This window comes from Physeter macrocephalus, chromosome 9, assembly GCF_002837175.3.
Source record: "Physeter macrocephalus isolate SW-GA chromosome 9, ASM283717v5, whole genome shotgun sequence".
NCBI classification, from domain to species: domain Eukaryota; kingdom Metazoa; phylum Chordata; class Mammalia; order Artiodactyla; family Physeteridae; genus Physeter; species Physeter macrocephalus.
In genome coordinates, this window is record NC_041222.1 from 60541204 (window position 1) to 60547337 (window position 6134).

Genomic DNA, 6134 nt, shown 5'->3' on the forward strand with positions numbered 1-6134 from the left:
GGAGATCAGCTTGGTGCTTTGTGACCACCTAGAGGGGTGGGATAGGGAGGGTGGGAGGGAGACGCAAGAGGGAGGGGATATGGGGATATATGTATACGTATAGTTGATTCACTTTGTTATAGAGCAGAAACTAACACATCATTATAAAGCAATTATACTCCAATAAAGATGTTAAAGAAAAAAAACTAACAGTCATACCAGTTAATTTGCAAATCATTTCTAGTAGTGGCTAAAATTTTACAAAACAGTGTATTATGCTTAGATAAAAGAGACCAAAAAGAGAGAAAGAACGAGGCAAAATAACACTTGTGTCAATTAATGTAATCTCATGGGTATTCCTCCTCGCCTGACAATTTCATGGCCCTGAATAGCTTGGTTTGGCTCTATTTCTTTTTGAAAAACAGCTGCTTTTGGAAAATGTTTCTGCTTCCTCTAAAGGATTATGAGCAGAGAATGTTACAGAAAAGTTACCCAACTAATTTATCATAAATAACTTTAAACCTGGTTGTTTAGCTCTTGCTGGGAATGTTAAGTCTTGAACAAATTATATATCCATTATCAAATTGGCAAGACATGCAGATTGAAAACAATCTGCTCATGTTTTAGATATTCTCTCCAACACATCTTTTCTTTGCCAACTCAAGAAGGTTTAGGTCTAAAGAGCAGTCCCATTTTCCATTTCTGAAAGCATGATCAGGGCGAGAAATCATGTAGCCTTTGGTGAAGAATACCCTGTTCAGAGAACTTGCTATGAAAGTAGAAGTAAAATGACAGGGCTCATTGCTATAAGGAACTTTTCCTTCTTCAATGAAAAACTACTCATCTGTTTCTACTAATCAGTAGCCTTTAACTGATTCGGAGAAGCAAAAGCTGTTAACATCAGTATCTGTTGTATTCTATTCAAGCTGCCCAATTGTGTTTTGCCCCAGTCCAGTGACTAGAACCCTGGAGACAGAGTGACGATTTGGGTTCATGTCCTTTTTCTGCCATTTAATAAATATGTACTCATGGGAAAGTGCTGTTTTTCCTCAATTGTAAAATAGGGGTCTTAATAATCGTATCTACTTCTTGGGGAGGCTGTGAGAATTGACTTTGAGAATGAATGTGAGAAGCAGTTTTAAAACAACTACAAGAGATTTATTTATTCCCCCAACAAACATATTTATTGAGGTCCTAATAGGTATCAAGCATTGTCCTAAGTACTGGGACTATAAAAGCAGAAGTTGAAACCGGTCTCTACTGGCACTTTGCCATCCAGCAGAGGTCAGATACAAACATTTAAACAATGAGATAATTGCTTTAATTAAAGTGGATTCAAAGCACAGGAAATGCAAAGAATTCAGACCTGCTGGGGAAGTTGTAAAGTGATACAGTGGAAATAAGCATTGGGGCTAATTGAAGGATATGTGACATTTTGCCAAATGAACAAGCAGTGGGAATTGATCCAGGGAGAAGAAAGAATGTGTGCAAACACAAAGGCATGAGGAAACATGGCACATTTATAATCTGGAGCTGAGGACAAAAGATCTGAACTGGCAAGATATATTTAGGAGGTATCATCATATAGGAAGTGATGGAATCCAGTATGGAATGAGAGATGAGAGCTAAGGATGGTTTCAGAAGGATAAAAGATGATAATGAGATGCAGAATGGGAAGAAGCAGCCAGAGAAGTAGATGGAAAACCAGATGAGAGTCATGTTCATGTTTTAGAAATTAATGGGGGGGAGAGTTTTAGGAAGGGAATGGCAACAGTGAGATCAAGCACCACTGAGAGATCAAGCAAGAAAAAGTCTTAAATGTATCCAACGGATTAAAAAAACCCAGAGATCCTTAATAACCTGAGTGAGGATCAAGGAAGAGATCAACAAGCATTATCTTGATGTTTTGAGGTGTGAATAGCAAGTCTGAAAGTGACAATAATAAGGACTTGCTCCCTGTTAGCTGAGAATAGAAAGAGCAAGATGGGGTCAGAGAAGGAGGATGAAGTTTCCAAGTGTACTAGGGAATGTTGATGCTTATTTCCAGCAGCTAGACCATGAAAAGAGAGAACTGTATAGGGCTGTAACCAGAGAAGACAAAACTATTGCTGGGGACATTTCAGACCAAATAGAAAAACTGGAACATGTTTTATGTTTATATATAGCATATGTATCTACATAATTTAGAATTTTCTTATTGAATTCCTACAAAATATCTTTTGATGGTTTAATCAATAAAACATGAGTGTGTTTATCACAGGATATGGCTTTAAAATAAATTCAGGAAACATGGATAATTTTCTTGAAGTTGAAACTGCAACAGATAGCTGTACATCCTGTCATTTAAGAAGTATATTCAGCATCCACTATGTGTCAGTCACTGCACTAGGTCCTGGTGCTACATTGTGGGCAAGGCAAATTCGATCCCTGACGCACTAGAACTTAACAGTCTAACGGGGGAGGCAGACACCAAAGAAAAAATTATAAAAACAATTATTGAAACATGATTGTGTTCTATCCTTTCCTGGATGTGCGCCTCATGTTTCCACCTTTCAACTTTCTAACATCACAACTATCCCCATTATCATCCACAAAGCTTTCTACATTTTATTTCAACAGGTATTCATTGGACATCATATGTTGTCAGACAATCTGCTAGGCACAAGGGGAAACAAGGATTTGCAAAACATATATCCTACCGTGATGCAGCTTGTAACTAATTGTGCAAGCTGGACCTAAGCCTTTCAAGAGTATCACATAATAAAGTGTCACATATAATAAGTTTAAATGAGAAATAAAACACTTTTACAGGAGTTCTACCAGCTTGCTAGCATACACATAAAATATACATTTTTAATTGCTCTTTTAATTAATGAAGGTCACATGACATTAGAACTATTAAGAGATCCTAATGATCAGGTAATCCATAATTTATTTTACAGGTGAGAAAACTAAGAGCCAGAGAAATGAGGCACTTGCCTAAGACCTACAAATGTAATTTAAAAATTGCAAGTCTAATCCAGTGCTCCCATTTGCATGTTATGCAGTCATTGAAACAGGAAAATGTTTATGATATAGGGGTAAAGTTTTTTTATTACCAATTCCCTGCAGTATTTCTAGTCTGCACATGTTCCATTCCAGTACTCTCAGTACCTGTGGTAGCCAATTTTGGGGTTTTCTAAATAGACATAGACAACATACACACATAAATAATGAGAATTTCTTTCTTTCTTTCCAATTTCTGTATCGTGCTTCTTTTAGTCTTTTCAAATTGTACTGGCTAGGACATGCATTGTAATAGAATACTGAAAACAGGTATCCTTGTCTTCTTCCTGAGTTTAAATGCAATTTTTAAAATATTTCAGTAATGAGTTTAATAGTTATATGCATTGTTTAGCTGCCCTTCATTACATTAAACACCTTTTCTTCTATCCCTAAAGTGTGTTAGTATGGATGGTTGTTGACTTTATTAAATGATATTTCCTGGATCTTATGGGATCCCTAAATCTTTTCATCTACTCATGCATTAAATTACATTGGTAGATTTTCTAATGTGAAACAGACCTTAAAAATTTTAAATCAATTCACCTTGATTATAATATACTATCTTTTTGCACTTTCTGGATTTGTTATCGGGATGTTCAAATATACACTGAAAGAGACAGAATAGTAATATACATCTTAATACTATCATCACCTAGCTTCAAAAATTATCAACATTTTCCTCTTCTGGCTTTATCCATCCCTCTCTCAACCCCAGGTTTTTTTAGGGTGGATTCTTTAAAAACAAATCTTAGACATCATGTCATTTCACCCATAAGTAGTTCAGTATGCATGGTTAACTGATAAAGGTATTGTTAAAATACGTAGCAACCATTCCAGTATTGCATCCAGCAGAATTAATGGGAATTCCTTAGTATAATCTAGTACCTATTTTATATCTGTATTGCCAGGAGACTCTCAAAGGTATCCTTATACATTATTTTGTTCCCCTCCAAGTCATTATCTAAATGAGATCCATACATTGCAAATTGCACATCATGTTATGTCTAAGTCTCCTTTATTCTATAACAGTTCCCCCCCCCACACACACACACACACACGTGGTGCCTCTTTTTCAAGACGTTGATTTGTTGAGAAATTTAGGTTATTTGTTCCAGAACATTCTACACTTTGGGTTTGGCCGATTGACACATTCTTCATGGTGTCATTTCACTTACTCTTCTAGGCTCCACTTTTCCTGTTAACTGAAATTCAGATTTAGAAGCATTATTGAATTTAGGTAGAGTTTTTTAGGCAGGAATACTTCATACTGGTGCTGTGTCCTTCCTATTGCATCACATTGTGAGGAACAAAATAGCCAATTGTCCCACACTTAATGATGTTCAGATTGATCGGTGGACTCAGGTGGGATCAGCCTAATTCCTCCATTGCAGATTTTCTCATCATCATTTACCTAATGATTGTAGCATCTGAGATTATTGCCTGCATGTATTATTTCATTTGGTGTTGTAAAATAATGATGATCTAATTATATCATTAATTTTGCATTTATTAACTGAAGTCTTTTTCATAGAACTGTCTCATCAGCTTTTTAGGTACAATAAAATAGAGTCCATACAGAAAAATAGGGATAAAAGCTTTATTCTTTCCTTTTATTTTTCAATTTTCAGACTACAAGTTTTTGTCCTAGCAACCATCATTGATGACCAATAAGGTGGTTCTGTTTTTGTTTTGGTGTTTTTGGTGTCATTATGGTTTTCTGATTTTATTTTATTTTTTTGAATTTTATTTATTTTTTATACAGCAGGTCCTTATTAGTCATCAATTTTATACACATCAGTGTGGACATGTCAATCCCAATCTCCCAATTCATCACACCACCACCCCCATCACCCGCTGCTTTCCCCCCTTGGTGTCCATATGTTTGTTCTCTACATCTGTGTCTCAATTTCTGCCCTGCAAACCGGTTCATCTGTACCATTTTTCTAGGATCCACAAAAATGCATTAATATATGATATTTGTTTTTCTCTTTCTGACTTACTTCACTCTGTATGACAGTCTCTAGATCCATCCACATCTCTACAAATGACCCAATTTCTTCGCTTTTTATGGCTGAGTAATATTCCATTGTATATATGTACCATATCTTCTTTATCCATTCATCTGTCGATGGGCATTTAGGTTGCTTCCATGACCTGGCTATTGTAAATAGTGCTGCAATGATCACTGGGGTGCATGTGTTATGGTTTTCTCTGGGTATATGCCCAGTAGTAGGATTGCTGGGTCATATGGTAATTTTATTTTTAGTTTTTTTAAGGAACCTCCATACTGTTCTCCATAGTGGCTGTATCAATTTACATTCCCACCAACAGTGCAGCAGGGTTCCCTTGTCTCCACACCCTCTCCAGCATTTGTTGTTTGTAGATTTTCTGATGATGCCCATGTAACTGGTGTGAAGTAATACCTCATTGTAGTTTTGATTTGCATTTCACTAATAATTACTGATGTTGAACACATTTTCATGTACCTCTTGGCCAACTGTATGTCTTCTTTGGAGAAATATCTATTTAGATCTTCCTCCCATTTTTTGACTGGGTTGTTTCTTTTTTTAATATTGACCTGTATGAGCTGTTTATATACTTTGGAGAATAATCCTTTGTCCATTGATTCATTTGCAATATTTTCTCCCATTCTGAGGGTCCTCTTTTCGTCTTGTTTATAGTTTCCTTTGCTGTGCAAAAGCTTTTAAGTTTCATTAGGTCCTATTTGTTTATTTCCATTACTCTAGGAGGTGGGTCATAAAAGATCTTGCTGTGAAGCTATTCGGGGTCTTTTGTGTCTCCATGCACATTTTAAGATTTTTTTATTCTAGTTCCATAAAAAATGCCATTGGTAATTTGATAGGGATTGCACTGAATCTGTAGATAGCTTTGGGTAGTATAGTCATTTTCACAATATTGATTCTTCCAATCCAAGAACATGGTATATCTCTCCATCTGTTTGTATCATCAGTTTCCTTTCATCAGTGTCTTCTGGTTTTCTGCATACATGTCTTTGTCTCCCTAGGTAGGTTTATTCCTAGGTATTTTATTCTTTTTGTTGCAATGGTAAATGGGAGTGTTTCCTTAATTTCTCTTTCAGATTTTTCATC